The following is a 22,827-nucleotide window of genomic DNA, read 5'->3' as shown; positions in this document are numbered from 1 at the left end:
TCCCTGTCATTGCTCTGCACAAAGTGCTCAATAAATAGCATTGATTGATTTATCATTTTGGTTTTTTGTCTTCTTATTTTTTCCTTATTGTTCTATCACCACTTCCCTTTCTTCCTTTAATATTCAATTGTAATTCCCTTGAGGTTCAGGGATCCTGTCTAATTCACACCCGTGTATTCTTTCCCAGCAATTGGTAAAATGCTTTTCACACTGTCAGCAATTACTAATATTACTAGTAGGACTGCTGCTGCTGCTACTGCTACTATTCTATTCTGCTACTATTGGGACCCCCTCTCAGGGTTGCATCTGGAGAGTTTCCAGTGCTCTACCAGTCTCGACTATGGGAGGGAGAGTCAAGAAGAGGCATATCCATTCAATTCCTAGCTTGGGCAGTGGCTAGCTAGTGGAAGGCAATCTGCTACAAGTCAAAACTCACCTGTGCTGGACAGCAGCAACATGAGAGAGAGTCGACGGCGGAGACTCGGGTTTACTGCATGGAAGGAGGCAATGGTAAACCGCTTCTATATTTTTACCAAGTAAACTCTATGGATATACTACCAGAATGATTGCAGATGGAGGTGGGAGGTTCTGGGAGAGATGTATCCATGGCGTCACTATGGGTCGGAGACAACTCGACAGCATAAGGCAAGACTAGATTATTGGGATGGGGACTGTGTCCAACCCAATTACCTTGTGCCTACCTCAGCACTTAGTACAGTTCCTAGCCCATAGTAAATGCTTAACAAATACCATGATTATTACAATTATTATTATTCTTTCCTCCTTTCTGAGGACTTAGCTGCAGTCACTTGAGCAAGTGATGCAGAAACAGCCAGACAGGAGGAGAGATTGTGATAGGGAGAGAGAAGAGTAGATTTCCCTATGATGTTTCCTCAATCTGCCAGGTAATAATCTTTTTTGTCCTTAGGGATGGGGTCAAACAGCACCACTTGAAGGCATATATCTCTTTCTTACCCTATTGTGTCCACTGTAGAAGAAATCCTAACTATAAGACTTTGCGTCACTTGAGTGAATCAATCTATCAATCAATCAATGGTATTTATTGAGCACTTAATATGTACAGAGCACTGGACTAAGCACTTGGGCTAGTACAGTGTAACAGAGTTGGTAGACACGTCCTCTGCCCACAGGGAGCTTACAGAGTATGATTCTGTTCCCTGGCAATGTAGGAGCAAGGTTGGAAACCCCACTCAAGTCCAGCACTATCCCATAAACGATCTGCACTACTAAAATAATAATAATAATGATGGTATTTTGTTAAGCACTTACTATGTGCTAAGCACTGTTCTAAGCCCTGGGAAAGATACAAGGTTATCAGGTTGTCCCACGTGGGACTCACAGTCTTCATCCCCATTTTACAGATGAGTCCTTCTGACTCCCAGGCCCGTGCTCTATCAATCCATCCATCAATCAATCAATCAGTGGTATTTATTGAGTGCTTACTGTGTGCAGAGCAGTGTACTAAGCACTTGGGAAAATCAATGTAACAGTTGGTAGATAGGTTCCCTGCCCACAACACTTCCATTAAAAGGTACAACGTGACCTGCATGTGGGCTCATTGTTAAGTATGGCAAGTAAGTGGTTTTGACAGAGCTGTCTTCAAAATCAGCTCTGTTCAGCCTCTGCGGAGTGAAGCTGGCCAGTTACCTCCGCTGGATTGCCGCCCGTTAAACAAGACTGTTTGGAGTGGTGAGGAACCCGAGGGTCCCTTCTCCCTGCTATCCCCACCTCCCCAAGGATTGTTTAGCTGACATATTTTACTTGTTGCAATTTTCGAAGGTTCCATTTTTGCCCTGTTCTAGTTGTCAAAGTTTCACATGGTTCTATGTGTATTGGGAGCCCCACGGGACAGATACAGTCTGAATTGATTTTGTTGTGTTCATCTCAACGAAAGAGATAAAGAGCACGGAAAGAGCATGGAAAGAGCACGGGCTTGGGAGTCAAAGGTTGTGAGTTCTAATCCCTGTTCCGCCACTTATCAGCTGTGTGACTCCGGGCAAGTCACTTAACTTCTCTGTGCCTCAGTTACCTCATCTGTAAAATGGGGATTAAGACTGTGAACCCCACGTGGGACAACCTGATTACCTTGTATCTACCCCAGAACTTAGAACAGTGCTTGGCACATAGTAAGCGCTTAACAAATACTATTATTATTATTATTATCTCAGGGCTTTACAACAGTGCATTTCACACTGTAAGAACTTAATCAATCAATCAGTAGTATTTATTGAGCACTTACTATATACAGAAAGCACTGTTTTAAGCACTTGGGAGAGTACAGTACAACAGAAATAGCAGACAAGTTACCTGCCCAAAAGGAGCTTACTGTCTAGAGGGGGAGATAGAGGTGAGTATGTATAAATTAGTAATTTACAACAAATAATTTAAAGATAGGTTCATAAGTGCTGTGGGGTTGGGGGTGGGGTGAATATTAAATTCATTCATTCATTTATTCATATTTATTGAGCGCTTACTGTGTTCAGATCACTGAACTAAGCACTTGGAAAGTACAATTCAGCAACAGAGACAATCCCTACCCAACAACGGGCTCACAGTCTAGAAGGGGGGAGACAGACAAAACAAAACAAAGTAAGTAAACAGGCATCAATAACATCAATATAATTGAATAGAATTATAGATATATACACATCATTAATAAAATGAATAGAATAATAAATATGTACATATATAAATAGTAAATATGTACATATATAAACAAGTGCTGTGGGGCAGGGAGTGGGGTAGAGCAGAGGGAGGGAGTTTGGGCGATGGAGAGGGGAGGGGGAGCAGAGGAAAAGGGGGCTTAGTCTGGGAAGGCCTCCTTGAAGAGGTGAGCTTTCAGTAGGGCCTTGAAGGGGGAAAGTGTGCTAGTTTGGCAGATGTGAGGAGGGAGGGCATTCCAGGCCAGAGGTAAGACGTGGGCCTGGGGTTGACGGTGGGACAGATGAGAACGAGGCACAGTGAGGAGGTTAGCGGCAGAGGAGCGGAGTGCATGGGCCGGGCTGTAGAAGGAGAGAAGGGAGGTGAGGTAGGGGGAGCAAGGTAATGAAGAGTTTTGAAGCCAATCGTGAGGATTAAATGTCCGAGTGCAATTAATTTAAGAATACTAATCCTTTTAATCAGATTAGTATTAGAATTTATTAAGCACTTACTGTGTGCATCACACTGTACTAAGCACTGGGAAAGGGTAACACTGTGGCATAATGGATAAAGTATGGGCCTGGGAGTCAGAAGGACCTAGGTTCTAATACTGGCTCCTCCACTTGTCTGCTGTGTGACCTAGTGCAAGTCACTTAACTTCTCTGTGCCTCATTTACCTGATCTTTAAAATGGGGATTAAGACTTTGAGCCCCATGTGGGGCAGAGACTGTGTCCAGCGTGACTCGTTTTGCATCTACCCCAGTGCTTAATACAGTGCCTGACACATAGAAGTGTTTAACAAATACCATAAGAAAAAAAGAGTACACACGTGGGAATTAGAGGTGGTCCTTGTCCCTCAAAGGGCTGATAGTCTAGGAAAGGAGGTGGTGAGTGAGAAGGAGAACTGGAGACAGACATTAGTACAGTGCTCTGCACACAGTAAGCACTCAATAAATATGACTGAATGAATGAACTTCAGGAACAATGAAACACTAAAACATAAAAGCATCTTAAGGGTTAAGGACCAATTTGCAGTACACAGAATCAAAGCAAAACATGTGGTATCTTTCACGTTATAACAATATGAGCAGTAGTTCCCAGTTTTAGGTTGTTGAAGGCACGAGATTTGAAGTTGGTTCAATTTTCAGAGGGTGTGATTTGGCTTCCCTCTCAGATTTCCTGCCTGGATGTGGCATGATTTAAGAATCAATCCAGAGTGGTCTGTTTCCCATATTGCTCCACCATCCCTGGAGCAGGGGCGGAATGCTCTCTCAACCCAGACCCTGAGCACCCCAAGACCGGGTGGTGGGGTATGTTTCAGGAGCAGATTTTGAATCAGAGCTGCAGCGTTGCCCACCAGGGCAGGCCAAGGTTATCAAAATAAATTCGACCCTGCCCATTTTCTGAGCTCTGGCCTGCGGCTGGCTGGCTGGCTTAGTCACTTCTCTCTGAAAGCCCCTTAGCTTTCCATGGAAAGCAACAATTACCTGAGCATGTGTCTGCTTCTATCTTAGTTAAAAGCTTTTCTCTCTCCCTTTCATATGAGTTTCCTTTTTGGGATGTTAATCAGGACCAGGCAGCTCCATCCCCTGTTTCCTGTTCTCTGTCTCTCCTACTTGGCTGCAAATTTTAGTTACCCTGCTAGACTTGGCCCTGACCTGAGCTTCCTGCTGCCAGATTGGTGAAATGGGCAACTCACAACAGGGAGGAGTTTTAGCCAGTGAACCAGGGATTCAAAATTAGTACTCAGGCTCTAAAACGCCCGTATAAATTCATCATTCCCCCAGCCTGTCCCACCCTCCTCTTAGCACCCCTCAGCCTGATCCCTGCTCGGCTCTCCAGAGGGAGGGCGCCAGGCTCTCATTTCTATTCCCTGCTGAAAGTCGATTCCTAGTTGCTTGGGCCTTGAGCTGGGAGAGTTGGGGACTGGTTGGAATACTGGACCCTGCAGACACACAGGACCAGAAGAAGAAGGGAGGTTTGTCTTCTTTCTTCCTCTCCCCTTTCCCCTTCCCTCCCCTCCTCATTTCCCTTGCCTCCCCTTTCCCCTCCCCTCTTCTGTCCCTAATGCAAGCACCTTATTGACTCAAGAAGATCAATCAATCAATCAATCATATTTATTGAGGGCTTACTGTTTGCAGAGAGCTGTGCTAAGTTCTTGGGAGAGTACAATATAACAGAGTTGGTAGACACATTGCCTGCCCACAGTGAGCTCATAGTCTAGAGGGGGAGACAGACATTAATATAAATCAATAAATTACGGCTAGGTACATAAGTAGAGAAGCGGAATGGCTTAGTGGAAAGAGCACGGGCTTGGGAGTCAGGGGTCGTGTGTTCTAATCCCACCTCTGCCACTTGTCAGCTGTGGGACTTTGGGCAAGTCACTTAACTTCTCTGTGCCTCAGTTTCTTCATCTGTAAAATGGGGTTTAAGACTGTGAGCCCCATGTGGGACAACCTGATTACCTTGTATCTACCCCAGGATTTAGGACAGTGCTTGGCACATAGCAAGCACTTAACCAATACCATAATTACTAATTATTATAAGTGCTGTGGGGCTGAGGGAGGAGCGAATAATGGGAGTAAATCAGGGTGACCCAGAAGGGAGTGGGAAAAGAAGAAATGAGGGCTTATTCTGGGAAGGCCTTTTGGAGGAGATGTGCCTTCAATGAGGCTTTGAAGGTGGGGAGAGTGATCATCTGTCGGATAATGAAGAGGGAGGGTGTTCCAGACTGGAGGCAGGATGTGGGAGAGAGGTTGGCGGAGAGTTAGACAAGATCAAGATACAGAGAGTAGGTTGGAGTTAGACGAGCGAAGTGTGTGGTCTGGGTTGTAATGGTAAGGTAGGAAGGGGCAAGGTGATTGAGTGCTTTAAAGCTGATGTAAGGAATTTCTATTTGACGCGGAGGTGGGTGGGCAACCACTGGAGGTTCCTGAGGAGTAAGGAAACACCGACTGAATGTTTTTATAGAAAAATGATAGGGGCAGCAGAGTGAAGTATCGACTGCAGTGGGGAGAGACAGAAGGCAGGGAGGTCAGCAAAGAGGCTGATACAGTATTCAACCCTTCTCTCCTTCTACAGCCCACCCCGCACCCTCCGCTCCTCTGCCGCTAATCTCCTCACCGTACCTCGTTCTCGCCTGTCCCGCCATCGAACCCTGGCCCACGTCATCCCCCGGGCCTGGAATGCCCTCCCTCTGCCCATCCGCCAAGCTAGCTCTCTTCCTCCCTTCAAGGCCCTACTGAGAGCTCACCTACTCCAGGAGGCCTTCCCAGACTGAGCCCCTTCCTTCCTCTCCCCCTCGTCCCCCTCTCCATCCCCCTCATCTTACCCCCTTCCCTTCCCCACAGCACCTGTATATATGTATATATGTTTGTACATATTTGTTACTCTATTTATTTATTTATTTATTTTACTTGTACATATCTATTCTATTTATTTTATTTTGTTAGTATGTTTGGTTTTGTTCTCTGTCTCCCCCTTTTAGACTGTGAGCCCACTGTTGGGTAGGGACTGTCTCTATATGTTGCCAACTTGTTCTTCCCAAGCGCTTAGTACAGTGCTCTGCACACAGTAAGCGCTCAATAAATACGATTGATGGTGATGATGATAAATGGTTGGATTAACATTGTAAGTTTGGATGGTTGGTAGACATGTTCCCTGCCCACATACTTGCAGCTCTGCTTTTTTTTTTTTTTTAAAGGGAGAGACCACAGACCCCTTACCCCTTAAATGAGGTCAGAATTGGGTCTCTGGGGAAAATAAAACAACGCAAAAGATGAAAATAGCTAAGGGGAAGAAAGCATGGGGGAGAGCAATGAAGAAAGGAAATCATAACAGGAGGCTCAAATGGAGGCTTTTTGGGGCCCAGGTCATACTGAGAAGCAGCATGACCTAATGGATAGTCCCCAGGCCTGGGAATCATGCGGACTTGGGTTCCAATCCTGGCTCCGCCACTTGTCTGCCGTGTGACCTTGGGCAAGTCACTTCGCTCCTCTGTGTCTCAGTTACCTCATCTGTAAAATGGGTGTTAAGGTTATGAGCCCCATGTGGGACAAGGACTGTGTCTAACCTGATTAGCTTGTATCTATCCCAGCACTGAGTACAGTGCCTGGCACATAGTGAGTGCTTGACACATACCATAAGAAAAACAAACCAAAAGGCTTTGACAGCCAGTGAGCTGCATGGAAGTTTGAAAAGTACCAGATGCCCCCATTCCTTAGGGGCACAAATGTTGGCAACCTGGCTTTCAGAATCATGAAATGATACCTCACTGTCCCATCTACTCTCCCAACACCTTTCTGGGATTAATGGGAGGTAGGGCTGGGAGCTAGGGAAGGCTGGTAGGCCTGGGGGAGTAATAACATCAGGGATTGATTTGTAAAGCACTATTTATTTTCCCAGAGAACTTCTATATTGTTTATCAATTAATCAGTGAGTTCCTACTGAGGGCTAGGCACTGTACTAAGTGCTTGGGAGATGACAACAGCAGCAGAACCCTTGTTTCCTGCCCCCAAGGATCTTACAACCTAATGGGGGAGACAGGCAAACAAAAATGATTTACAGTTAGAGAAAGCTGGAGGAACAGCAAGTATAAAGCTAAGAATAGTACAGAAACATCAGAATGAAACTGCTGAACCAATAATTGAATGCACAGATTAATATATAAATATTATATGATTATATACAAATAAACACATACACAAGTGCGGAGGTTTGCATGGCTCAGTGGAAAGAGCATGGGCTTTGGAGTCAGAGGTTAGGGGTTCAAATCCTGGCTCCACCAATTGTCAGCTGTGTGACTTTGGGCAAGTCACTTAACTACTCTGTGCCTCGGTTATCTCATCTGTAAAATGGGGATTAAGACTGTGGGCCCCCCATGGGACAACCTGATCACCTTGTAACCTCCTCAGTGCTTAGAACAGTGCTTTGCACATAGTAAGTGCTTAATAAATGCCATCATCATCATCATCATCATCATGAACTCCTTGTCTTCCTTCCCAAACCCTGCCCTCTCCCTGACTTTCCCATTACTGTTGACGGCATTACCATCCGTCCCGTCTCACAGGCCCGCAACCTTGGTGTCATCCTCGACACCACTCTCTCGTTCACCCCTCACATCCAAGCCGTCACCAAAAGCTGCCGGTCTCAGCTCCGCAACATTGCCAAGATCCGCCCTTTCCTCTCCATCCAAACCGCTACCCTGCTTGTTCAAGCTCTCATCCTATCCCATCTGGACTACTGTATCAGCCTCCTCTCCAATCTCCCATCCTCTTGTCTCTCCCCACTGCAATCCATACTTCACGCCGCTGCCCAGATTGCCTTTGTCCAGAAATGCTCTGGGCATGTTACTCCCCTCCTCAAAAATCTCCAGTGGCTACCAATCAACCTGTGCATCAGGCAGAAACTCCTCACCCTCGGCTTCAAGGCTGTCCATCACCTCGCCCCCTCCTACCTCACCTCCCTTCTCTCCTTCTACAGCCCAGCCCGCACCCTCCGCTCCTCTGCTGCTAATCTCCTCACCGTGCCTTGTTCTCGCCTGTCCCGCCGTCGACCCCCGGCCCACGTCATCCCCCTGGCCTGGAATGCCCTCCCTCCCAACATCCTCCAAGCTAGCTCCCTTCCTCCCTTCAAGGCCCTACTGAGAGCTCACCTCCTCCAGGAGGCCTTCCCAAACTGAGCCCCCTCCTTCTTCTCCCCCTCGTCCCCCTCTCCATCTCCCCATCTTACCTCCTTCCCTTCCCCACAGCACCTGTATATATGTATATATGTTTGTACATATTTATTACTCTATTTATTTTACTTGTAAATATCTATTCTATTTATTTTATTTTGTTAATATGTTTTGTTTTGTTCTCTGTCTCCCCCTTCTAGACTGTGAGCCCACTGTTGGGTATGGACTGTCTCTATATGTTGCCAACTTGTACTTCCCAAGCGCTTAGTACAGTGCTCTGCACACAGTAAGCACTCAATAAATACGATTGATTGATTGATTCATTGATCATTAAAGTGCTAGAGTGATGTCCTTCTGGTGTTAAGGGGTTGTTAAAGCTTTCTGGAGGAGGTGAGTTTAAAGATAAGGGGAACTGGGGTCTGGTGGGTTTATGGGGAGGGAGGTCCAGGCAGGGGGAAGGTTATGAGCAAGAAGTCAGCACCAAGAGGGAGGAGAACAAGACACAGTGAGTGTGTGTGTGTGTGTGTGTGTAAAACAAACAAGAAACACTTCACACAACAGGGAGTAAGCAAGTGGAATTCATTCCCACAGAAAGTTGGTTCCAATGAAAATACAGCTAAATTGACAAAGGGTTTGGGTGAACTCGTGGATGAGAGCTACATAATTGCCTAACTGAAAGACATTAAGGCATGTAGAGTGAGGAGACAGGGGATGAAGTCGGGGGTCTAACATCCTGGTGGCCCTGTCTGAGACAGAGCGTCGGGCTAAAGGACTGTGGGACTGCCCTAGGATGGCATGGCTCATGCGCTCCCGTTCTTATTTTTGGTTAAGACAAGCTGTCCTTGGCTTCGGATGGGGTGAAGGGCGAGTAGAGGAAACCTGCTGAATGCTATCCCTGGCTCGGTTCCTGAAAGCCAGAGAAAGGAAGCTTCTGGACAATGCAAAAGGCCATTCTGCTGTTCAGGATGTTGTCTTAACTGCATTACCTAAACACTGACTCCCTGGAGCTTTGATACACTGGAGCATTGGAATGCTGGAGTACTGCTCTTTTGCAACTTAAAGGGGCACAGAGACCAGGTGACAAGCATTTTGTCTTCCATCTCCTCCTCCCATCCCACCCTTTTGTCCTGATTCTCTTTCATGGATATGAGGGTTGGGGAAGCTGCCTGTAGGGCAAGGCCTGTTCCTTGGGAGCTCTTGGGGACCTAGCCTGAATTGAAGCAGAAGACCCACAGGCCACCTACCCCTCCATCAGCAATAATAATAATAATAATGATGGTAATTGTGGTACTATGTGCCAGGCACTATACTAAGTGCCAAGGTAGATACAAGGTAATCAGGTTTGACACAGCCTCTGTCCCATGTGGGGCTCTTGGTCTTAATCCCCATTTTACAGATGAGGTAACTGAGGCCTAGAGAAGTAGAGTGATTTGCCCAAGGTCACACAGCCAACAAGTGGCAGAGCCGGGATTAGAACCCAGCTCCTCTGACTCCCAGGCCTGGGCTCTTTCCACTGGGTAGATGCCCAGTCACCGGGGGCAGGGATTCCCCAGGGATCTTCCTGCCCGGGTTTAGGGTTGAAGCCCATTGTCGTTCCCGTCCTTATTCATTCATTTATTCATTCAATAGTATTTCTTGAACTCTTACTGTGTGCAGACCGCTGTTCTAAGCACTTGGGAGAGTACACTATAAGAAGAAGCAGACACATTTCCTGCCCACAACGCCTCATTGGGCAGATCTCCCAGCTCCAGGAGACGTTACCTAGCAGCTGACCAGTTTGGTGAGAGACCCATCTCCCCTCGGAATTGTCCTCTGGTACAGGGGTGTGTACCTTTCCAGAGGGGCATTCCAGGAAGCAGCTCCTTGCGGTTGGGCTAGGGAGAGGTGGGAAAGGAGCCAGAGACATGAGGGGAGAGGGTGATGAAGAGGATGTCCCAGCTGGGGAGGGCAGTGGCTGCACATGTGCCTGGGGAGCTGTGATGGTCAGTTGAGTATGCGGGGTGGCAGAGCACTGACCTCACCTTCCCTTGTGAGGGTGGCCGAATCAATCAATCGATGGCACTTATTGAATGCTGACTCTCTGTGCCTCAGTTACCTCATCTGTAAAATGGCGAGTAAGACTGTGAGCCCCACATGGGACAACCTGATCACCTTGTATCCCCCCAGTGCTTAGAATAGTGCTTTGCACATAGTAAGTGCTTAACAAATACCATTATTATTATTATTATTATTAGCTTGGGGTTGAGCACATTGGAGACCATTGGTATGAATGAGTGCTCCATGGGAGTGGGTGTAGATGGAGATGAAAATAATAGTAATAATAGTAATGATGGTATTTGTTAAGTGCTTACAATGTGCCAAGCACTGTTCTAAGTGCTGGGGTAATCAGGCTGTCCCACGTGGGGCTCACAGTCTTAATTCCCATTTTGCAGATGAGGTAACTGAGGCACAGAGAAGTCAAGAGACTGGCCCAAAGTTACACAGCTGATAAGTGGCAGAGCCCGGATTAGAACCCATGACCTCTGACTCCCAAGCCCATGCTCTTGGGGATTCAATACCTGTTCTCCCTCCTACTTAGACTGAAAGCCCCATGTGGGATTGGGACTGTGTCCAATCTGATTAAACTGGTATCTACCTCAGCACTTAGAACGGTTCTTGGTACATAGTAAGCATGTAACACATATACTACTATTTGTCTTGTCTTACCCTGTCAAGTCATCTGCGACACCATGGACACGTCTCTCCCAGAACGCCCCACCTCCATCTGCAATCATTCTGGTAGTGAGAAGCAGCTTGTCTTAGTGGAAAAGGCATGGGCTTGGGAGTCAGAGGTCATGGGTTCTAATCCCTGCTCTGCTGCTTATCAGCTGTGTGACTTTGGGCAAGTCACTTAACTTCTCTGTGCCTCAGTTACCTCATCTGCAAAATGGGGATTAAGACTGTGAGCTCCCCGTGGGACAACCTGATCACCTTGTAACCTCTCCAGCACTTAGAACAGTGCTTTGCACATAATAAGTGCTAAATGAATGCTATTATTATTATTATTAGTGTAGCCATAGAATTTTCTTGGTAAAACCACCGGAAGTGATTTACCATTGCCTCTTTCCACACAGTAATCTTGAGTCTCCACCCTTGACTCTCTCTCATGCCGTTGCTGCCCAGCACAGGGGCGTCTTGACTTGTAGCAGATTGCCCTCCACTCACTAGCCACTGCCCAAGCTAGGAATGGAATGGGTAGGCCTCTGCTTGACTCTCCCTCCCATAGTCGAGATGGGTAGAGTACTGGATACTATCCAGGTGCAACCCTGAGAGGGTTACACTAATACTACTACTAATGATAATAATAATAATTATGGTATTTGTTAAGCACCTACTATGTGCCAGACACTGTACTAAGCATTAGGGCAGAGACAAGCAAATTGGGATGGCTACAGTCTCTGTCCCATGTGGGGCTCACAGTTTCAATACCCATTTTACAGATGAGGTAACTGAGGCCCAGAGAAGTGAAGTGACTTGCCCAAGGTCACACAGCAGACAAGTGGCAGACCCGGGATTAGAACCCATGACCTTCTGACTCCCAGGCCTGTGCTCTATCCACTATACCATGATGCTTGTAATAGTAATAATAAAGGAGTTTGGAGAGGAAAAGTAGGAGGGATATGGGGTGGAAACTGGAGGGAGTCTTGGGGTCAGGGAGTGGGGTTTTTTTTAGGCTAGGGCACGAAATTGGGGTGAGGTGGGACAGGGGGATTGAGGAGAGAGTTCAATGTCAAAAACAGCTGTTGTGGGAAATGGGTGATGGCTATGTTTAACTCATTTTGAGCATTGTGAAACCATCAGTCATGAACTCCCTAAAACTTCCCCTGCATGTCTCCAGTCCGACCTTCATCCAGCCCCCTAATTGACACTCTCATCCTTCTCAGCCATTTATCAACAGAAGATCTCCTGCCTCCTCTCAAAATCTACCCCTTATACCTGTGCTTCTGACCCCATTCCTTCACATCTTTTAAACACTTGCTCCCTCCTTTCTTCCCTTCCTGACTGCCATCTTCAATGGCTTCTTCCTCACTGCTTCAAGAGATGCCTGGGTCTGCCCTAAACTAAAAAACCCTCCCTTGACCCTACTGCACCCTCCAGCCCAACATCCCGCTGACCATTCATCTCCAAGCTCCTTGAATGAGTTGTTTACAGCTGCTGCCTTGCTTCCTTTCCTCCAACTCTCTCCTTGATCCCCTGCTGTCTGACTTCCTCCCCCTCCACTCCACTGAAACCACCCTCTCTAAAGTCACCTATGACCTTTGTGCTAAATCCAATGGCCTCTACTCCACCCTAATCCTCCTCAATCTCTCAGCTGCCTTTGATATTGTAGACCACCCCTTTCTCCTGGAAACATTATCTAACCTTGGCTTCACTTACACTTTCTCCTGGTTCTTTTCCTATCTCTTTGGCTGCTTCTTAGTTTCTTTGACTGGCTCCTCCTCAGCCTCCCACCCTCTAACTGTGGGAGTCCCTTAAGTCTCAGTTCTGGGTCCCCTTCTATTCATTCATTCATTCAATTGTATTTATTGAGTGCTTACTGTAAGCAGAGCACTGTACTAAGCGCTTGGGAAGTACAAGTTGGCAACATATAGAGACGGTCCCTACCCAACAGTGGGCTCACAGTCTAGAATTTGCTCCTGTGGCTTCAACTACCATCTCTATGTGGATGACTCTCATATCTACCCCTTCAGCCCTGAACTCTCTCCTTCCCTGAAGTCTCACATTTCCTCCTCCCTTCATGACATCTCTACTTGGATGTCCCCGTCGACACCTCAAACTTAACATGTTCAAAACAGAATTCCTCATCCGCCCACCCAAACCTTGTCCTCCCCCAATCAATCAATCAAATAATCAGTGGTATTCACTGAGCACTTACTGTGTGCAGAGCACTGTGAAAGTACGGTACAAAAGGGTTGGTAGAGATGATCCCTGCCTATGAGGAGATTACAGTCTACAGGGGAAGACAATAAATACGATTGATTGATTGATTGATTGACAAACATTTAAATGAATTACAGATAAGGGAAATGGCAGAGTATAAGAATCTGGATGTTAGTATTTCAGGGTTGGGGTATCAAAATGCTTAGGGGTACATATCCAAAGGCATAGGCGATGCAGAAGGGAAGGTGAATAGAGTAGGGAAACAAGAGGTTAGTCACAGACAGCCTCTTGAAGGAGATATGATTTTAGTAGGGCATTGGAGATGGGGAGAGTGGTGGTCTTTCAGATAAGAAGGGCATGCACCCTGTAGGCTGTAAACTCGTTATAAGCAGGGAATGTCTGTTTATTGCAATACTGTACTCTCAAATCAATCAATCAATCAATCAATCGTATTTATTGAGCGCTTACTATGTGCAGAGCACTGTACTAAGCGCTTGGGAAGTACAAATTGGCAACACATAGAGACAGTCCCTACCCAACAGTGGGCTCACAGTCTAAAAGGGGGAGACAGAGAACAGAACCAAACATACCAACAAAATAAAATAAATAGGATAGAAATGTACAAGTAAAATAAATAAATAAATAAATAAATAAATAGAGTAATAAATATGTACAACCATATATACATATATACAGGTGCTGTGGGGAAGGGAAGGAGGTAAGATGGGGGGATGGAGAGGGGGACGAGGGGGAGAGGAAGGAAGGGGCTCAGTCTGGGAAGGCCTCCTGGAGGAGGTGAGCTCTCAGCAGGGCCTTGAAGGGAGGAAGAGAGCTAGCTTGGCGGAGGGGCAGAGGGAGGGCATTCCAGGCCCGGGGGATGATGTGGGCCGGGGGTCAATGGCGGGACAGGCGAGAACGAGGTACAGTGAGGAGATTAGCTGTGGAGGAGTGGAGGTTGCGGGCTGGGCAGTAGAAGGAGAGAAGGGAGGTGAGGTAGGAGGGGGCGAGGTGATGGAGAGCCTTGAAGCCCAGGGTGAGGAGTTTCTGCCTGATGCGCAGATTGATTGGTAGCCACTGGAGATTTTTGAGGAGGGGAGTAATATGCCCAGAGCGTTTCTGGACAAAGATAAGTGCTTAGTACAATGTGCTCAATAGTACAATAGTCTCAAAGTGCTTAGTACAATGCTCTGCACACAGTAAACACTCAATAAATACTATTGAATGAATGAATGAATGAATGTGGGCAAGGGATCAGTGGCAAGACAAACAACATCGAGGTACAGTAAGTAGATTGATGTTAGAAGAGTTGTGTGTAAGAATTGATTTTAGTAGGGGATAAATGAGGTGGGGTAGGAGGGAGACAGCTGATTGAGTACCTTAAAACTGCTGGTAAGGAGTTTTTGGTTGATGTGGAGGTGGGTCAGTACATCAGTGGTATTTATTGAGTGCTTACTTTGTGCAGAGCACTGTACTAAGCGCTTGGAAAGTACAATTTGGCAACATATAGACACAATCCCTACCCAACAACGGGCTCACAGTCTAGAAGGGGGTAGACAGACATCAAACCAAGTAAACAGGCATCAATATAAATAAATAGAATGATATATATATACACATCAAAACAAGTAAACAGGTATTAATATAAATAAATACAATTATAGATATGTACATATATACACAAGTGTTGTGTATATTGCCAAGATCCGCCCTTTCCTCTCCATCCAAACCGCTACCCTGCTCGTTCAAGCTCTCATCCTATCCCGTCTGGACTACTGCATCAGCCTTCTCCCTGATCACCCATCCTCCTATCTCTCCCCACTTCAATCCATACTTCATGCTGCTGCCCGGATTGTCTTTGTCCAGAAGCGCTCTGGGCATGTTACTCCCCTCCTCAAAAATCTCCAGTGGCTACCAATCAATCTGCGCATCAGGCAGAAACTCCTCACCCTAGGTTTCAAGGCTCTCCATCACCTCGCCCCCTCCTACCTCACCTCCCATCTCTCCTTCTACAGCCCACCCCGCACCCTCCGCTCCTCTGCCGCTAATCTCCTCACTGTGCCTCGTTCTCGCCTGTTCCGCCATCGACCCCCGGCTCACGTCATCCCCCGGGCCTGGAATGCCCTCCCTCTGCCCATCTGCCAAGCTAGCTCTCTTCCTCCTTTCAAGGCCCTACTGAGAGCTCACCTCCTCCAGGAGGCCTTCCCAGACTGAGCCCCTTCCTTCCTCTCCCCCTCATCCCCCTCTCCATCCCATCTTACCTCCTTCCGTTCCCCACAGCACCTGTATATATGTATATATGTTTGTACATATTTATTACTCTATTTATTTATTTATTTATTTATTTTACCTGTACATATCTATTCTATTTATTTTATTTTGTTAGTATGTTTGGTTTTGTTCTCTGTCTCCCCCTTTTAGACTGTGAGCCCACTGTTGGGTGGGGACTGTCTCTATATGTTGCCAACTTGTACTTCCCAAGCGCTTAGTACAGTGCTCTGCACACAGTAATCACTCAATAAATACGATTGATTGATTGATTGATTGTGGGGTGGGGAGGGGGTAGAGCAAAGGGAGCGAGTTGGGGAGATGGGGAGGGGAGGCTTTAAGGATTTAATCAGCTCTCTGTCTCTTACCTAATCTCCACCTCTCCCACTCCAACCCAGCCTGCACACTTTGCTCCTCCAACACCAACCTACTCACTGTGCCTCAACTGCTCTCTCCCTCAACCTCTTGTCCATGTCCTCCTGTGTGCCTGAAACTACCTCCCCTTTCCTATCCGACAGGCCACCACCCTCGCCATCTTCGAAGACCTACTAAAATCACATCTCTCCAGGAAGCCTTGCCTAATCAATCGTGTTTATTGAGCGCTTACTGTGTGCAGAGCACTGTACTAAGTGCTTGGGAAGTACAAGTTGGCAACATATAGAGACAGTCCATACCCAACAGCGGGCTCACAGTCTAGAAGGGGGAGACAGAGAACAAAACATATTAACAAAATAAAATAAATAGAATAGATATGTACAAGTAACATAAATAGAGTAATAAATATGTACAAACATATATACATATATACAGGTGCTGTGGGGAAGGGAAGGAGGTAAGGCGAGGGGGATGGAGGGGGGAGGAGGGGGAGAGGAAGGAGGGGGCTCAGTCTGGGAGGGCCTCCTGGAGGAGGTGAGCTCTCAGTAGGGCCTTGAAGGGACGAAGAGAGCTAGCTTGGCTGATGTGCGGAGGGAGGGCATTCCAGGCCAGGGGGATGATGTGGGCCGGGGGTCGATGGCGGGACAGGCGAGAACGAGGCACGGTGAGGAGATTAGCGGCAGAGGATCGGAGGGTGCGGGCTGGGCTGTAGAAGGAGGGAAGGGAGGTGAGGTAGGAGGGGACGAGGTGATGAACAGCCTTGAAGCCGAGGGTGAGGAGTTTCTGCCTGATGCATAGGTTGATTGGTAGCCACTGGAGATTTTTGAGGAGGAGAGTAACATGCCCAGAGCATTTCTGGACAAAGACAATCCAGGCAGTGGCATGAAGTATGGATTGAAGTGGGGAGAGACAAGAGGATGGGAGATCGGAGAGGAGGCTGATACAGTAGTCCAGATGGGATAGGATAAGAGCTTGAACGAGCAGGGTAGCGGTTTTCATAGAGAGGAAAGGGCGGATCTTGGCAATGTTGCGGAGCTGAGACCGGCAGGTTTTGGTGATGGCTTGGATGTGAGGGGTGAACGAGAGAGCGGAGTCGAGGATGACACCAAGTTTGCGGGCCTGTGAGACGGGAAGGATGGTAGTGCCGTCAAGAGTGATGGGAAAGTCAGGGAGAGGGCAGGGTTTGGGAGGGAAGACAAGGAGTTCAGTCTTGGACATGTTGAGTTTTAGGTGGCGGGCAGACATCCAGATGGAGATGTCCTGAAGGCAGGAGGAGATGCGAGCCTAACTAACCCTAACTAACTTGTCACCTCCCTACCCTATGGTGTTGTAGGGTATGCAAACATGGGTTCCAATTTTACGATTGACTCGGTCCACCAGCTGCTCAGAGTCCTCATTTTGTTAGGATTTTCCACACAAAAATGTTCTGCCGACTCCTATGCTAGATGGATAAACAATATGGGAGTGGAGGACATTCAAAATTTCTCTCTCCAGCCCTCCCGCTTACATTAATATGAATACTGGTCGGGGGTTTCCTTCCATTTTCCCTGTCTATTTTTTCCTATGTTTGTTGTTCTTGGGTGCATTTTCCCACCTTTTCACAGCCATCTGATTCCTATTTTCATGTGTCCATTTCCTCTTCCTCTGCACCCCCACGTAAAGAATGGCCACCCCCATTTTGCAGTAAGGTGCTGCAGCCAGGGAAGCTGATATCGTTGGAATGTTTGAGCCTCCCTCCTTTTCATGACAAAAGGCACTTCTTGTTTCTTTTGCTGAGCAATGGCATTAGCTTATGTTGACCCATTTGTATTTCTCTCCAGAGGATTTCCTTTGTGTTACAAAGCTCAGGATTTGGGGATAAATGACAGGAAACACATTGTACCTAGCATCTTGGTGCAACAGGCTGTAGACTGCTCTAAGATTAAGATGTGTTAAGCCTGTAATTCCTCAATGTAAAGTTTCCTTTCTTTTTACTCATTCTTTTCCTTTGGAGGAACAAAAGCCCAGGGAGTCAGAGAGCAAAAAGTCTTACTTCAGTTCTCCACAAAGACCCAGGGATGGTATTTCTTATGCTCTTAGGGGCCTGTGGTACTGCAAAGCCAAGTTTGGGAGATCCTTGCCCTCGTGAATTTATTGACATCCACCTCCTTAGCACTCTTTATTTATATGGATTTAGTTCTTTAATTTAACCACTTGAGTTAAAAATTACTTCATGTCTATCTCCCCCATCAGAGCGGAAGCTCTGTTGCTGCTATTAGGTAATAGTATGTCATAGAAGTATCACGGAGCATCCACTTGGTGGGGTACACTGTACAAGGCGCTGGGGAAGTACGGAACAAACCAAGTGACAGGTCCCTGCCTACAAGGAGTGTCCACTCTCACTGGAGAGGCAGACAACAAAATATTGACAGGAGTAGAAAAAAATCTGTTCATACACCCATATATACAAATAACAGTGATAATCATGGTATGTGTTAAGCATTTACTATGTGTGAGGCACTATGCTAAGCTCTGGGGTGAATACATGCAAATTGGGTTGGACACAGTCCCTGTCCTACATGGGCCTCACAGTCTCAATCCCCATTTTCAGATGAGGTAACTGAGGCCCCCAAGAAGTGAAGTGACTTGTCCAAGGTCATACGGTCAAGAGAAGCAGCGTGGCTCAGTGGAAAGAGCCTGGGCTTTGGAGTCAGAGGTCATGGGTTCGAATCCCGACTCCGCCACATGTCTGCTGTGTAACCTTGGGCAAGTTACTTAACTTCTCTGAGCCTCAGTTACCTCACCTGTAAAATGGGGATTAAGATTGTGAGCCCCACATGGGACAACCTGATCACCTTATATCCTCCCTAGCGCTTAGTACAGTGCTTTGCACATAGTAAGCACTTAACAAATGCCATAATTATTATTATTATTATACGGCAGACAAGTGGCAGAGCTGGGATTAGAACCCATGACCTTTGGACTCCCAGGCCCATGCTCTATCAAACGAGCATAATAAACTTTAATCTCATCACTGATATGGTGGCCTCTGGGCTGTGGTGGGATGCGATCTAGTGTTGGGGGTTTGTGAGAAGAAAAGTGCTCTCTGGTGTGGGTAATTTTGCCCCAAAGTCTTTGGAACTCATAATAATGGAGGATTGCAAAGTTGGAGTCTGGGATATCCCTTCCCCTGGCTTAGCCCATTCTCTTCCCTCCTCTCCCTTCTCTCTCCTCCCTTCTTCTCACCTCCTTTCTTCTCTCCTCCCCTCCTCTCCTTTCCCCTCTCCTCTCCCCTCCCATCTTCTCTCCTCCTCTCCCTTCTTGTTTGTTTGTTCTATGGTATTTGTTAAGCACTTATTGTGTGCCAGGCACTACATTAAGAGCTAAGGTAGCAACAAGGTAATTGGGTTGGTCACAGTCCCTATCCCACATGGGGCTCACAGCCTTAATCCCCATTTTACAGATGAGGTAACTGAGGCATGTTAAGTTGGCTTGCCCAAGGTCACACAGCAGAAATGCGGCAGAGCTAGGATTAGAACCCAGTTCCTCTGACTCCCAGGCCTGTGCTCTTTCCACTAGGTCATGCTGCTTCTCTCCCCTTCCCTCCCCTCCCATCCTCTCCTCCGGTCCCCTCTTCTCTCTCTCTCTCCTCTCCTCTCCACAGTTTCTTGTGGCTGGCAAAATCTAGTGAAGAGTATCGATGATCAAATGCTGCCAAGATCACCATGTGACTTCAGAGCCTAATGTGGCACAGCAGACATGATCTTTGCAACCTGTCAGATATGTGAGAAGAGCAGGGAATTGCCTAAGTCCTCTACACTGTTTTCTTTGAACTTCTTTCCCCTGAACAGTTCACCGAGGTTCCGAGATGATTGCAAGACGGCCTGGCTGACTGGATCAGAGCTAAGGGTTCTTTGTCTGGGACATTCCCTGTTGCCAATGGAGGAAAGCAGGAATAGGGAGTGGACCCGGACTTGTTCCTTTATTCTACCCAGCCAGGCTGAAGGGTAATAATAATGATGATGATAACAAATAATAATAGTAACAATAACAACAACAATGAGAATCAGTGTGGCTTAGTGGATACAGCCTGGATTTGGGAGTCAGAAGGACCTGGGTTCTAATGCTGGCTGTAATGATAATAATAATAATGGTATTTGTTTAGTGCTTACCATGTGCCAGGCACTGTACTAAGTGCTGGGGTGGATACCGAAAATCAAGTTAGACACAGTCCCAATCCTATGTGAGGTTCCAAGTCTCAATCTCCATTTCACAGATGAGGTAACTAAAACAGAGAAGTGAAGTGACTTGCCCAAGATCACACAGCAGACTAGTGGCAGAGCCGAAATTAGAACCCATGACCTTCTGGCTCTGCCACTTACCAGCTGTGTGAACTTGGGCAAGTCACTTATCTGTATATATGTTTGTACATATTTATTACTCTATTTATTTATTTATTTTACTTGTACATATCTATTCTATTTATTTTATTTTGTTAGTATGTTTGGTTTTGTTCTCTGTCTCCCCCTTTTAGACTGTGAGCCCACTGTTGGGTAGGGACTGTCTCTATATGTTGCCAACTTGTACTTCCCAAGCGCTTAGTACAGTGCTCTGCACACAGTAAGCGCTCAATAAATACGATTGATTGATTGATTGATTCCCTCTATGTGCCTCAGTTACCTCACCTGTAGAATAGGGATTAAGTCTGTGAGCTCCATGTGGGGCTTCTCTCCTCACGCTTCTTTGACATGAGTCTTTGATGCTGGTGCACAGAGATGTGTGGCACAAAAATGTGCTCTAAAAGTTGAAACTGTTGCCTTCGAGCAACAAAACCAGTCATTAAATCAGACACCATTCTATCGGGAGTTCTGCTGGGGAAGGGGAGAAGGAACAGGGGGAGAAGGGTGGAATAGAGAAGAGGGGGGAGAGGAGGAGAGGGAAGAATGGGGAGGAAGGAAGGAGAGGAGAGATAAGGGGAGAAGGGGGAAGGAGAAAGGGAGGAAGGGGAGGGGGAGATCACAGGGGTTTTTATGGCATTTGTTAAGCACTTACTATGTGCCAAGCACTGTTCTAAGCACTGGGGTAGATACAAGGTAATCAAGTTGTCCCACTTGGGGCTCACAGTCTTTATTCCCATTTTTCAGATGAGGTAACTGAGGCACAGTTAAGTGGCTTGCCCAGGGTCACACAGCAGACAAGTGGCGGAGCCAGAATTAGAATTCACATCCTCTGACTCCCAAGCCCGTGCTCTTTCCACTAAGCCATGCTGCTTCTAATCCTGGCTCTGCCACTTGTCTGCTGTGTGACCTTGGGCAAGTCACTTCACTTCTCTGTGCTTCAGTTGCCTCATTGGTAAAATGTGGATTTACACTGTGAGTCCTATGTGGGGCATAGACTGTGTCCAACCTGATTAGCCTGGACACAGCTAATCAGGATTGTGGTCTTTGTTAAGCACTTACTATGTGCCAAGCACCGTACTAAGCACTGGAATAGATACAAGTTTATTAGGCAAGAAGCAGCATGGCTTAGTGGATACAGCTTGGACCTGGGAGTCAGAAGGACCTGGGTTCTAATCCCGGCTCCACCATGTGTATCCTGTATGACCTTGGGCAAGTCACTTCACTTCTCTGCACCTCAGTTACCTCATCTGTAAATTGGGGATTAAGACTGTGAGCCCACTGTTGGGGAGGGACCGTCTCTATATGTTGCCAACTTGTACTTCCCAAGCGCTTAGTACAATGCTCTGCACACAGTAAATGCTCAATAAATACGATTGATTGATTGATTAATTGATGGGGGACAGGGGTTGTGTCCAATCTGATTGACTTGTATCTACCCCAGGGCTTAATACAATGCTTGGCACATAGTAAGCACTTAACAAGTACCATAATTGTTACTGTTATTATTATGCTGGACATAGTCCCTGTCCCACTCCCACATGGGGCTCAAAGTCTAAGAGGGAGGGAGAACAGGCATGTTCATCTTTGGAGACCAGGCTACAGGGCTCTAGGATCATTTTGACTGGGTTGTCTTCTTGAGCTGCAATGGTGAGAATAGACTTGACTGCTGGAGCAAACACCAGGGCCTGCGGGAGAATAAATGATCAAACAGTAGGAGCCTCTGCTTTCTATTCATTTTACCAGGCACACCACATCCAGTCTCTGATAAGATTCAGGGAGAAGACTGTGCCTAGAGTGAATTGGCTGCCTCCAGGAAAGGCTAACAGAATTAAGGTGGGGCCAACGCAGACAGTGGACTCCTCAAATCTCACAACACTAGGGTAAGGGGCCCCTACAGGACCCAAGGTCAATCTGCAGAGCAGGAAACACATCTTCCTCAGCAGGCTATGAATAGGGGGAATCTGTTTCCAAAGGAAGCTGTGCAACCAGAAATACCAGCAGAGTACAGAAAGGTTTCAACAGATCCCGTGAATGACCATCCATGCTGGGTTGCTGCGGGGAAGAATCAGGGATGAAGAGGGGAGAGTTGGGTGTTGGATGGTCCATGCTGGGTCATGGGGGGAGAGTCAGGGATGAAGTGGTGAGGTCAGGGGGATTGGGTGTTTCATCTTAGTCACTATGGGGAGAGTCAGGGATGGAGTGGAGAGAGCCAAAGCATCCTGGGTATGAACAGGCCCTTTTGAGGTCATCAAATCCATCCCCCAGCCTTAAGGCAGAACGGAGCCTGGTCAATCTGAGCCGGTTACTGTAAACTCCTTGTGGGCAGGGAATGTGTCTACCAACTCTGTTATATTGTACTCTCCCAAGTGCTTAATACAGTGCTCTGCACACACAGTAAGCACTCACTGATTGATTCATTAGTCAGCGACTGACAACGCGCTCTCGGGTTCAAGATGTATTTCTCCTGGCGGCTACTGAGTCCTGTCCTCAGCACCTGGAGTGGAAGAATGGAGACAGCCTTACCCATAGGTCACTACTCCATCCTAATCTTCC

The 22,827-nt window shown here is 47.0% G+C and overlaps 2 non-coding genes across 2 annotated transcripts; one reads left to right on the top strand and one right to left on the bottom strand.

Moving 5' to 3' along the window:
- The first annotated feature begins 288 nt into the window (after nt 1-288).
- On the top strand, nt 289-426 carry LOC119920006. The gene has a single exon (XR_005447777.1). It is a non-coding gene; the product is annotated as a small nucleolar RNA SNORA7 (small nucleolar RNA).
- Nucleotides 427-11,512: 11,086 nt separating this feature from the next.
- Nucleotides 11,513-11,650, bottom strand: LOC119920023. Its single transcript, XR_005447794.1, has one exon. It is a non-coding gene; the product is annotated as a small nucleolar RNA SNORA7 (small nucleolar RNA).
- Nucleotides 11,651-22,827: the final 11,177 nt, after the last annotated feature.

Source organism: Tachyglossus aculeatus, chromosome X1, assembly GCF_015852505.1.
Source record: "Tachyglossus aculeatus isolate mTacAcu1 chromosome X1, mTacAcu1.pri, whole genome shotgun sequence".
Taxonomy (NCBI): Eukaryota; Metazoa; Chordata; class Mammalia; order Monotremata; family Tachyglossidae; genus Tachyglossus; species Tachyglossus aculeatus.
Note: the sequence above shows the minus strand (reverse complement) of the source record. Positions and strands in the feature narration are given on the sequence as shown.